Here is a 13,282-nt window from a genome sequence, read left to right as displayed (position 1 = left end):
CAACTGGACGGATACCACACGATGGATTTCCTCCTGTTCGCTTTGGCAACGATGCCTTGAAAGAGGAACATTTTTCTTAACTCACTTTTCCTCCAGGCACCTCCCAACATCGTACCCACACCCACCCAGCCACCCACGGGTAATATTTGTGCACTTTCCCCCTTTACACTAAGCTTTTGACTTGTGCTCTGCATGACTCAGATGCCACATGCTAGAGAAACCTTTTTTGGCAATGGCTTCAGAGAAAAGACAATATTTCTGCTATTAGGTTTTTGTTGGTTGAATGAGTAATGCTACCTCTGTGCACAGTGGTGTGTGTGTGTGTGTGTGTGTGTGTGTGTGTGTGTGTATGTGTGTGCGCGCGTGTGTGTGTACCAGAGACCAACTCTTTAGCAACAATTAAGTGGGCAGTGGGGGTGGTGTTAATTATTGCATTAGCCAGAATTCAATAGTCTGGGAAAAGAGGGGGCTGCTGTCTACAAAAATAGGTAGCAGGGCACTGTTCTGAATACAGCACAAATATGTGGGTTTCTGAGTGCTGTGGCTGGAACAATGTGGTTGTTGTTCCTGAGGTTGTCAATGCAGCTGCAATGAGGAGTATAAAATTTAAAAATGCACATTTGAATCATTTTTGCCATCTTGTTTTACCCTGTTCTTAATACAGGGTGAATTCAGACACCAAGAGGTGACTTTCAGTAAATCACACCATGCCATAGATATGTGGAACCTGTGTAAGCAATGCTAAAATTTATCCCTTTCAGCCAGTTGATGGGTACTCAGTGAAGAATGGATCTTGAACTTCATTCTTCCATAAAAAGCTATGAATGTGAATGAACCCCTGCATGTGGATCTGAATTGCCCTACACCCTTTATTTTGGCACTCATTGGAATTAAAGGAGCAACAGGAATGAGCAGCATGCAGTATTTTTGCTGCCTTGACAGCCCATAGCAGAAACAGGACAGGATGATCGCAATGTCTGACTGCCAGTTTGAAAGTAAACTGGGGTCATCCATAAATAAGGGAGTAGTTTCTATATATGCATATACTGGGCAAAGGAGATGTGGGTGGCACTGTGGCCTAACCACTGAGCTCTTGGGGCTTGCTGATTGGAAGGTCAGCTGTTGAAATCTGTGTGATAGTGGTGAGCTCCTGTTGCTCTGTCCTAGCTTTCTGTTCAAAAGCATACCAATGCAAGTAGATAAATAGGTACCGCTGCAGCGGGAAGGGAAACAGCATTTCCATGTGCTCTGGTTTCCGTCACGATATCCCATTGAGCCAGAAGCAGTTTAGTCATGCTGGCCACATGACCCAGAAAGCTGAATGTGGACAAACACCGGCTCCCTCAGCCTGAAAGCGAGATGAGCGCTGCTCATCCAGGGGTTCTTTACCTTTATACTGGGAAAAGTGTGAATAGAAATGTATAAGTGAAAATAATATACAAAATTGTGTTTTTAAGGGGAAATTTTAAAAACATATATTTAGCAAAATTGCATACAAAGATATGTACATGAAGCGTAAGTAGCACTCAAAGGATGGTGAATTTTCATTGACACACCTGCTAGCAAACCTCCACACCTGGAGCAAACCTTGTTGAATGTGTGCTTCAAAGAAGTTCATCCCCTGATGCCATGGTGAGTGCCACCTATCTGTCAAATTCAACCTGCAAAGGATACGGAAGATTCAGACCTGGGGTCTGGGGGGGGGGAGTGTTTCCCACTCCTGCACAAAGGTCTGAAGAACAGCCAGCACACCTGGAGTCATTGGGTTTGCATTCACATCCCTGTCCCCCTCCCCCCAGTCTCCTGTAACATCTCACCAGTTCAAGCAAACACCTCAACACAGCTCTTCTGTTCCAGGCCCCACTGGACGGACTCCTTAACAACGAGGAAGATTCCATATAAACATTCCATTAACTTATTTCTCTAATTTGTGGCTCATGCTCTGGACCAGCCTTTCTCAACACCTTCACAGATGTTGTTGGACTACAACTCCCATCATCCCTAGTTAGAAGGACCAATGGTCAGGGGTGGTGGCAGTTACAGTCCAGCCACATCTGAGGACCAAAGGCTGAGAAAGGCTGCAGTCTAGTGGGGTCACAAAGGCTTGGGCTCTTTCGCTGGTGGGGTTTTTTTTTTGCTGTATTCAGGAGATTACAAACAATTGTGTCCTGTGCATCTCTTCTAATTGGCCATGTTTCTTTAATCTTGAAAGGAGGGAAATATTTTTTTTATTATCATCCTGGTTACAAATTTCTACATTCCAGAGCTTTTTGTTGTTCAGCCAAAGATATAATGATTTCAGCAGTGCTGCGATGATTTAGTAAACCAAAGGAGGAGTTGTCACATGGCTACACAGACCTAGGGTAACACATTGCGGTTCAAATGGTCTCTAGAATTATGCAATTCCTTCAGAATATCAGGGAAATCTTAACAGCCATTTCCAATATTATATTGTACTCCTCACATTTTGAAAATGTTCAGAGAATATTGATCCAAAAATGGCCCTGGGCACAAAGTCTTCTTAATGTGAGGGTGTTCAAATGTTGCATGTGAAATTTGAGAGGTACAAATTGTCCTGCAAACTCAGACACATGCCTAAAGTCTGTGCATTTTGTTTCCCTACATGAAACTTCCTTTAAAAAAACACAAGAATTCTTTGCCTTGGACTTTCCTTTTGTTGCAAATAAGGTATGACTCCTAATTTCTTCTTTGTTGGCATCTGGTGAAAAGACAGCCTGTAATTATTTCAGAAAGCTCAACATTAGGAAGGATTAAACTACTTTTTCCCGTCAACGGCATATGAGATCCATTAACAAACCACTACGTTAGTTGTATTTGAATCCTACCAACTAGTGTGGTGGTCTGACTCATCAGATGACAGAGACAGAATTATGAGGTGGTCAAAGTCTATGGTTTCCTTGGTTTTTATTTTATTATCAGTCTTAGGGATGTTGTTGCCAGATGTCTTTAAAATAGTTTTGGCTGCCAGTGTGTGTTTGGGGTGCTTGCGGACAATGTGATCTGGGGTGCTGAGTGTGTTTTGTTTACATGGCCATGCTGTGTTGTGGGATTCATATGAGAGAATACTAAGAATTTGGGGAGACAAATTTCTTTCCCCTGTAGAGGCAGTTCAGAAGGTGGGGCACTTCGGTAACATTTGACCCAGCCCTCAGCAGGAGGCAAGCTGTGGCACTCTGCATCAAATCAGATGAAATTGCACACATTGCAGTAATCTAGCTCTGACGCTACGGAGGAATGGGTCACAGCTGGGCGACATATAGAGAGCTGTTAAACAAGGTAGAACATCAGGTAAAACTGAAAGATTTTGAAGAGATAAGTGATTTACAGTGGCGTAGTGTGGGTTGTCAGCACCCGGGGCAAGGGAAGTAATTTGCGCCGCCTAACCCGTGGATTGGCGCCCCCTAACCCGTGGATTTGCGCCCCCTAACCCTAACCCCCAGATGTTGCGCCCGGTGCGGCCGGCCCCCCTGCACCCCCCACGCTACGCCACTGGTGATTTATTAATGGATTGGTTACAGTTTCACCAATTAAATGATATTTAATTAAATAATATTTAATTAAAAGGCAGGCAAAAAGAAAGGTTTTAGTTATGAGATCTCAAGATTTCAAAAAGATCTGTTAGAAAACAATATAAAATTACTCTCAAAAATTTATAGATTGCTCTTGGAACGGTATACAAAGGATGAACAGGTTAAATCCATAATGATACACTGGGCGAGGGATTTGGGGCACAATATTCAACTTTTAGATTGGGAAAGGTTATGGAAAACGGATTTGAAATTCTCGGTATGTTGCACGCTGAAAGAAAACTATATGAAAATGATGTACAGGTGGTATTTGACTTCTAGTAAGTTAGCAAAACTGTATAAGACAAGTACAAATCGTGTTGGAAATGTAAAGAAAAAGAAGATACCTTTTATCATATTTGGTGGTCGTGTAAAGTAATCAAAGCATTATGGGAAATGATATATAATGAATTGAAAAAAATGTTTAAAATAACTTTTATTTAAAAACAACAACCCAGAAGCTTTCTTATTAGGAATTGTAGGTACCAATATCCCAAAGGAGCAGAAAATACTCTATTTTTTCTTTTTTTTTTCCGAATCCCCGCGGCAGGGTGAGCTCCCATTGCTCGGTCCCTGCTCCTGCCCACCTAGCAGTTCGAAAGCACGTCAAAGTGCAAGTAGATAAATAGGTACTGCTCTGGCGGGAAGGTAAATGATGTTTCAGTGCGCTGCTCTGGTTCGCCGGAAGTGGCTTTGTCATGCTGGCCACATGACCTGGAAGCTGCACGCCGGCTCCCTCGGCCAGTAAAACGAGATGAGCACCGCAGCCCCAGAGTCGGCCACGACTTGACCTAATGGTCACGGGTCTTTTACCCTTTACCTTTATTTCTCCTTAGACATACAACTTAGAAATGTGAGTATTACGTACAATGATTTGCTGGAGGACATTCATTGCAGCTCCTTTCCATTGTAAACTCTCTCCTGGCTGCTTAAGATGGTCTTCCTGTCTAGGTTTTCCCATCTGTGGGGCAACTTTGAGAAAAAGAGGGCCAAAGCCCAGCCATACTGCGAAACATTTTCCAAGCGGAGGGATCAGAAGATCAGCAGAAGCCACATGGGCGGTGTGCCATTGTGATGAAGGTCATGCCATCAAACAGCCAAAGAGCAGGTGCTATTGTGTGTGTGTGGGGGGGAAGGAGTGGACAAATGGGGAGGGGAGAGGAAATAGGAATGGTGGGTGGCATCCGGATGGGAAGGGAATCAAGGGATATGACCAAGGCAGCTGCTAGCAGCTTGGGAACGGGTCAGGGCAGAGCCAGCCCACATGGGAGGTGGAATGAAGCACCTGCCTCAGGCAGCGGAAGCACAAGAGGCAGCACCTGACCCACCCACCCCTCCACTTCAGCCACCACCAGAACTGCCCCTTCTCACCAGCCAGAGGCAGGCGGTCCAGTGTCCAGCGTTGCCACTTGCTCTAGGTGGCTCCTGATGACCATCACAAGGCACCATTGGACCTCTGTACCCAGGGCACCCTCAAGGAGCACCTGCCCTGGGGCCCAGAAGCTGCTGAGGTTCTACTCTAGAGTAAGTGGAGTAGGTAAAGCCCTTTTTGTAGAGATGGATTTAGAAGGTGACACTGGGGCAGCCGCTTTCTAGTTCTCTGAATTCCTTGTGTTTGGGGCAGAGCCGTAACTAGGTGATCTTGCGCCCCTGGCAGAACCGTCCAGATTGTGCCCTCCAGCCACAGACAAATTGGCTCTTATTTCCGCCTCTCCATTCAATTCACCTTCTATTTAAAACCATTTCTTATAAGGCAATAATATTTATTGTGGTCAAATGGTGGAAGGGACATTTACAGACACATTTTAAGGCGATTTTGCGTGCCCCCTATCACCTGCGCCCCTGGCGGGGGCCCACCTCACCACCCCCTAGCTATGGCCCTGGTTTGGGGACATGTTGACATGATGCTGGAGGACTCAGCTGAAAACAGACTATGAAGAGGCTTTCCTTGCAAGATGAGGCGTCTGGTTCCCCATATCCCGACCCATGCAAGTAAGAGACCAATGAGGCTGGTTTTTTGGGTCAAAACAGGCCACAACTTTATTGAATCCAGATGAAAAAGGTTTGGCTTGGGCAAGGGGCAACCCACCTGCCAGAAGTGACGCGTGGTCAATCCAGGGGGTGGTTTCCTAAGACTCATATCAAATAGGGTGACCCCCCCAGGGACCCCCAGGGCACGTGGACATGGCCACTCCCCCCCAGATTGCCCCAATGCCAAACTAGTTGTGATGATTGCTATGAGGTAGGCAAAACCCCTGGGTTGGTGCCAATTAGCCCAGTGGGCAAATTCCTACCCAGCCCCTTAAAGAACGGTGACCACCGTAGCCACAGTAAAGTTGCTGACTATCAGCTTAAATCGAGGGTGAGTGGGCAGAAGAAAAATCTGGTGAAGAAACAAACAGGTGGGGGCTGCTTAAAAGGGCAAGGGGTGGATCTGAGGGAAGCCTACCTGCTCTGTCGGCTCTGCCCCCTGGCACAGCCTGAGTCCCCAGCCTGTACCCCATTAGCCAATGCTGGGTGCAGACTAGGATCCAGTTCCTGATATCCAGAGGGGCTTAATCCTCTACCGCCTACCAGGAAGGGCACCACTGTTCCAGTTCCCTCGTCAGGGCCCCAGTGAAGTCTCTGCCATCCTGCAATGCTGCCATGCCAAGGGGGTGAGCGGACTTCCTTCCCTCTGCCCTTTTGATCCCCATCACAGCACAGACTCATGCTGTGAGTGCTTTTTTCTTAGTGCTCTATTACAAAACTCCCCCCACGGGACTTATTTGTTAGCATATATGGCTAGAAACTGCAGCCATGGATGGCTTTGCGTGTGTAGGTCCCCAGGCCACCCCTCAAATAACTTCACACATAACACGTAATTTTAGTTTTGGTTTTTGGGCACTATTTTGGCCACAACTTTATTAAAATACAAAATCAGTGAGTGGTTGTTTAGACATTGGTTATGACTATCTGTCCCCCCGCCTGGGACAGAACTGACATCCCGAGGTCCGATCGGTAGCCAGTAGAAGAGAAAGTCAAACTTGGGGGTCATTTGAGCTAAGTGTCGGACCCACGCCGCTCACCCCAGCAGCTCCCCGAAAGCTTGCCTGCCTGGTCCTATGACAAGGATTCCCATAACAGGGATTGGGCAGCCCTGGTCCCATAACAGGGATTGGACGAAATCATGGCAAGCCCCAGGATTCCTTTAACGGAATTCCCTTCAGCGCAATAGGAGGGGCAGGCCCAGCCTGACCCCTCCACCACCAGCATATTATAACCAATACCTAACCGCAACCTTACAAGTTGTGACGAATTGCTGAGTAGTAGGCAAAAACCAAATAGCACAGCCAATCACCAAATGGCAAAATTCCTACTAGGCCCCTGCGCCAAAGCAGACGACCCCATGACAGGCAAAGCAAGGTCAACCGGAAAGAGGGCGGGCGGGCAGGTGATCCGATGCACTCTGCAAAGAAAAAGAGAAACCAGAGTGCACCAATATTTAAAGACTATGGTCCCACCCACCCAATTTGCAACATACAATTTGCCCCAGCAACCCGGTTACCCAATCATGATACCAGGCAACAACTATTAACCTGCCTGGCAACAAGAGGCCTGGCCTGGTGGCCCACACCGCAACACGTGCTCTCATTTATTGGAGAACACGCTTTGTGGTGGGTCATTAACTTTGTCTTTAATGTACCAGCCTTGCCTGTCTTAAAATGGCAGAAATATAATAATAAAGGTGACTCCAGCTGAGGAAATAATGCATCTTCTTTGGAAATGCAAACACAATTTCTCCTCTAATATTTATTCTCCTCTGAAAATCACATTAATTCAGAGCCTTATTTTATTTATGGTTTAGGAAACAGAACAGGAAGTATATCCTGCAGCCATTTTGAATATGCATGCGCTATTTCTTTTTATGTAGGAGAGGTCTACGAAACATTGTACTTGAATAAGGATGAGGTTCTAGATGCACATCTAAGAGTTGCAAACAGTCTTGCCTGGAGCTGTTGCGAGCGAAAGTTTACAGCTGGTAACATTTACCAGCTTTCTGTTTTTCCCCCAAGCCCCCCCCCCCCACTAAGCTGAGCCCAAGCGCTGGGGACTTATTGAAAAGCAAGATACGACACCACAGTCATTTCTGAAATCGCCAAGGCATCATCTGACTCAGCCATTTCATGCAATGAAAAGTGATTGCATGTGGTGATACTTATACACATGTGATCCACCAGCTGCCCCAAATCATAGCTCAGTCAGCAGAGCATGAGACTCTTCATCTGGGGGGTCATGGGTTTGAGCCCCACGTTGGGCAAAAGATTCCTAATTGCAGGGAGCTGGACCAGGTGATCTTCAGGGTAGCTTCCAACTCAATAGTTCTATGATTCATCTGGAAACATCCTTTGTGCATTAGCACTGTGTTCTATTTTGGTGCCTGGGACAGGGAGAATGTGTCTCTGCTCCTTGATCTGCCTGCAGCTTTTGAAACCATTGGCCATACTATCTCCCTGGACCAGCTCTGTGGGATGGGCATTCGGGCACTTCCCCTCCCCGGTGGTTCCATTCCAACTGCAAGGCCCTATCTGGAGAAGACAACAGAGAGACTGTGTCAGCCCCACAGCCCTTGTGCTACGGTGTGCCACAGGACATGACATTGGCATCAGTGCTGTTTAACATCCACCTGAAGCTGTTGAGAGTGGTCATTAGGAGTCTGGGGGCAAAGTGTCCTCAGTACATAGATGATGCTCTGCTCTTTTTCTCCATAGCATCTAACTCAGAAGAGGCTGAGCATGGTCTGGCTGCAGCTGTGAAATGGATGGGGTTGTGCAGGCTGCCTATACTCTGTGAGACCAGGGTAAAAGCTCTGGTATTAATTTATAAGGCTTCCTTAAGAAATAGGGTCCAGGATACCTTAAGGACTGCCTGGTCCCCAATATCCCTGCCTGGTCATTGAGGTCCCCAGGGGAGTTTCTGCTAGTGTTCTTCTGTGGTTCAGATACATGGCTTATAACAACTGGAAGCTGCATGTTCAGTATTGTGGGCCCAATCCTGTGGCACTCCCTCCTGGCTGAGATTAGACAGGCCTTCTCTCTGCTGAGCACCAGGTGCTTGACAGAGACCTTCCTTTTCCAGTAGACATTCCCAAGGTACTTTTCCATTTCTAGGATGAACTTTCATAGTTCTTAGTCTCTATATGGTTGTAAAAAAAATTTTATGTACCACATAGAAATTCTGATTATTTAGCAGTATATAAATAAATACCGGTACCTGAAATGAATGAATGAAGGAATAAATTTAATAATAGGTAGAACGAAAAGTAAAGATATGTTGTCTGAGGCCACAGACCTAAACATCGCCACACAGCAGGCAAATTGCCCACCAAGAAGACTTTGCCAATCACTTTCCACACCAGCAGTGACTGCAGATGTACAACAGGCTAATTTTACTTATTCTGTTTTCTGCAGTAGGGGGAAATCTGGATTCAGTGTGAAAAAGTACAGCCTGGCGCTTCGATGACAAATAGGTTGTGTGGATGCTGCTAAAAATTTGTGGGCATGAGCAACATCGATTACACAGTAGACCTCCTGTTGGGAAGAGCCCTTCGCAGGCGCAGGAGGAGCCTCCCTGATTCAGCACCACTTTTCCAAGCAGCTGAAACAGGCTGTGAACTAGGGGCTGCTGTTGTTCTTAAACAGGCTTGGCTCTCAGTAACCTCTTAAGTTTGCGTAAGTGACACCAACATAAATGGTTGTTGATTTACTACTTAGACCGTTTCTTTACCTGCCTCTCACTTAAAGGTAAAGGGTAAAGGGACCCCTGACCATTAGGTCCAGTCGTGACCGACTCTGGGGTTGCGGCGCTCATCTCGCTTTATTGGCCAAGGGAGCCGGCGTACAGCTTCCGGGTCATGTGGCCAGCATGACTAAGCCGCTTCTGGCGAACCAAAGCAGCGCACGGAAACGCCGTTTACCTTCCCACTGGAGTGGTACCTATTTATCTACTTGCATTTTGATGTGCTTTCGAACTGCTAGGTGGGCAGGAGCAGGGACCGAGCAACGGGAGCTCTCCCCGTCGCGGGGATTCGAACCACCGACCTTCCGATCTCCAAGTCCTAGGCTCTGTGGTTTAACCCACAGTCCCACCCGCATCTCATGCCTCTCACTTGTTGTTTAGTTGTTTAGTCGTGTCCGACTCTTCGTGACCCCATGGACCAGAGTACGCCTGGCACATCTGTCTTCCACTGCCTCCTGCAGTTTGGTCAAACTCATGTTAGCAGCTTCGAGTACACTATCCAACCATCTCATCCTCTCTCGTCCCCTTCTCTTGTGCTTCTCACTTAGACACACACAAAATATCACATGTTATTTATTATGGCATTATCAAGAGTGAGCTTATTAATAAAAATGCCTACCATCACTCAGGACAGTGCAGGAATAAAAGTAAGATAGCCTTGGCCCCAGGCTTACAATCATCTTCGAACCAGGAGTGGGAGTCAGACATCGGCCTCACACATCTGTTTGTTTCCCTGTTTCCCAGCACTTTTTGGAGAGAGCGGTAAGTCAATCCAGATGTGGCTGATTGAAATGAGTCATCTTCCACTAAGGCCAAAGTGAAGCATTAAACTTGTGGTCAGTTGTTTCCTGTTCTAAAACTGAAGAGGGCTGGGGCTTCTCGGGGGCAGGACAGGCCTTCTCCAAAGGCCAGGGAGGCAAAATAGAGCTCAGGCAACCCTGCCTTCTTCATCAGCAGTGAGCAGCCTGTGCAGATTCTGTCCTGAAAAAATGCCCCTGCCAGACTCAGCTTTTTAATCCATGTCTGTGCATGGTGCCTGCGTTTGTATGGTTACTCATACTTGGCCCATTTGCAAAGGTACATTTAGGACATTTCAGATGCATCCCTAAGAAACTGAGCAAGATCCAGCCAAAGCAACTTAAAATAAAAGTCCCATTGATTTCAATGGGACAAAGTAAAGCACATGCCCAGCTCTCCCAGTGTGTAAATGGGATTTAAGCCTTGAAATGCAAAAGCCCTTCTTTAGGATCTTATTCATCTAGGTACATTTTAGAAAAACAGCTGAACTTCCTCATCCACTGCAGACATCACAGGAAGATTCTTTCTGTTCACCTGTCTCTTCTTGTGTAACCAATTACCACTTTCAATGGCCCAACATAATAAAAATCAGATGGATTACTCAAATGTAAGGACTTGCTCCTCTCTGTGGACAGAGCAGTCATATTGTTAACTAGAATGGAGCTCTCTGGCTGCTTTTAAGGCCCTCACTAGTTGCCAATTTGTTCCCCAGCACTACTCAAAATGCTGCTTCTAACTTCAAGGTATAAAAATTAGATGATGGTGGCAATCCTTTGGCCTGCTCAGCACATTCTTTCTGATGCGCCTGTTAAGTGTAAATGGTCTGGGACTAGATTATATGAAGGTTGGCCTATTTCACTCCCAAGGTCTTCCAGGGAGGAGAATGGCTGACTAGTTGTTGACTGTCGATGTGCTGCCAACTGAGATAATTATGCAGTGATTTATGATAGCCATTTATGATAGCCATGTTATAAAGGCAGTGGAGATGCTACATGTTCTCATTCTTTATTCTCAATACATGATCTGTCTACATTCGGAAGGAGTTATGATTCCTAAAGTACATAGTGGACCAAATTTGGCTTCTGTCACCCACCCCACTGTGCCTGATGACTTTCCAGTGAAGTGTCCAGCACTCATAGATCACATTCTTTTTGTCTGGTATTACAAAATCTTCCTTCAGCTGGATTTTTATTCAACCTACATATCACAAAGTTCAGCTACTTGGAAGGAAAATGCTAATTTGGAGATTAGCAGTCTTTCCTTGTAAATATTTGTTTCAACAAATTATGAGCTCAGAAATTCTATTCAGCTGGCAACATGTACAAGCAAAATTTGTTATAGACAAATTCTTAGGAAATTTTATGGATCCTTTCCTTATCATTCAATTCCGCAGTGATTTAGTAAATTACCGTATTTTTCGCTCTATAGGACGCACTTTTCCCCCTCCAGAAATGAAGGGGAAATGTGTGTGCGTCCTATGGAGCGAATGCAGGCTCCTTGGCTTCAGCGATAGCAACAGGAAGCCTCCGAAGCACAGAGGGATCTTGAAGGGAGCTATCCGCAAGCCTTCGGAGAACAGCAGGAGTTCCCCCCGCGCTCCGAAGGCTTGCGGATAGCAGCCTGAAGCCTGAAGCCCGGGGTGTGCTGCGCCAACTCCCGCTGCGCTCCCCGGGCTTCAGGCAGCTATCCGCAAGCCTCGGTTGGTGTCGAGTCCCAGAATGTGTGCAATTGAAGCATGTGCACCCCAAAACTGACATTGGAGGACTGTAGAACTTCACTGCGTAAGCTGTTTCCTTAGCACAAGGATTCCTAAGATTGAATAGCAGGAGGGATAAAAGAGCCTTCAAGGAGCAGCTGGTAGTGCTCATTTTATTCCCAATAATTAATGCTTCAGGAGTAAGTACTGTATGTTATAAAGGCAGTGGAGATGCTACATGTTCTCATTCTTTATTCTCAATACATGATCTGTCTACATTCGGAAGGAGTTATGATTCCTAAAGTACATAGTGGACCAAATTTGGCTTCTGTCACCCACTCACTGTGCCTGGTGACTTTCCAGTGAAGTGTCCGGTACTCATAGATTGCATTCTTTTTGTCTGGATTACAAAATCTTCCTCCAGCTGGATTTTCATCCAACCTACATATCACAAAGTTCAGCTACTTGGAAGGAAAATGCTAATTTGGAGATTAGCAGTCTTTCCTTGTAAATATTTGTTTCAACAGATTATGAGCTCAGAAATTCTATTCAGCTGGCAACAGGTACAAGCAAAATTTGTTATAGACAAATTCTTAGGAAATTGAATGGATCCCTTTCTTATTATTCCATTCTGCAGTGATTTAGTAAATTAAATATTTGCAATGTACAAAGATATTATCAGTGGAATTGAAACAAAGGACCTGCCAGGATGAGCAAATTTAGAATCTTGGCTTTGCTCAGTGAGATATAATTTGATGTTTCCATTTTTTCCTTGCTGTGTGGACTGCACACAATATTCCAGGTGTGGTCTGACCAAGGCAGAATACAGTGCTTGTATTACATCATTTGATCAGGACACTATACCTCTGTTGATGCAGCAGAGAATAGCATTCACTTTTTTTTGCTGTTGCATCATACTGTTGACTCATGTTCAGCTTGTGATCTACTAAGACCGCTAGATCCTTTTGACATGCACTACTTGCAAGTCATGTGTTTCCCATCATTTCTGCAGCTGTTTATTCTTTGCTAAGTGTAGAACCTGACACTTGTCCCCACTGAAATTCTGTTAAGGTAATTTTGAATCCTGTTTCTGTCTTCTGTGACATTAGCTACCCCTCCCAGTTTCCCGTCTTCTGCAAATTTGATGAGCATCCCCTCAATTCTTTCATCCAAGTCATTTATAAAGATGTTGAACAACAACGGGCCCAGGGCAGAACCCTTGTGGCACCCCACTTGTCACTTTCTCCCAGGAAGATGAGGATGGGTATGGTCAGTCAATCAGCTACAAATCTACCTAACAGTTACCTTGTTCAACCCACATTTTATCAGCTTCTTCGCAAGAATATCATGGGGGACTTTGTCAAAAGTCTTGCTTAAATCAAGATATACTATATCCACAGCATTCCCCTGATCCACCAAGCTT

The sequence above is a fragment of the Podarcis gaigeae genome (assembly GCF_964106915.1).
Source record: "Podarcis gaigeae genome assembly, chromosome: 1".
NCBI lineage: Eukaryota > Metazoa > Chordata > Lepidosauria > Squamata > Lacertidae > Podarcis > Podarcis gaigeae.
This window is presented reverse-complemented; position numbering follows the sequence as displayed.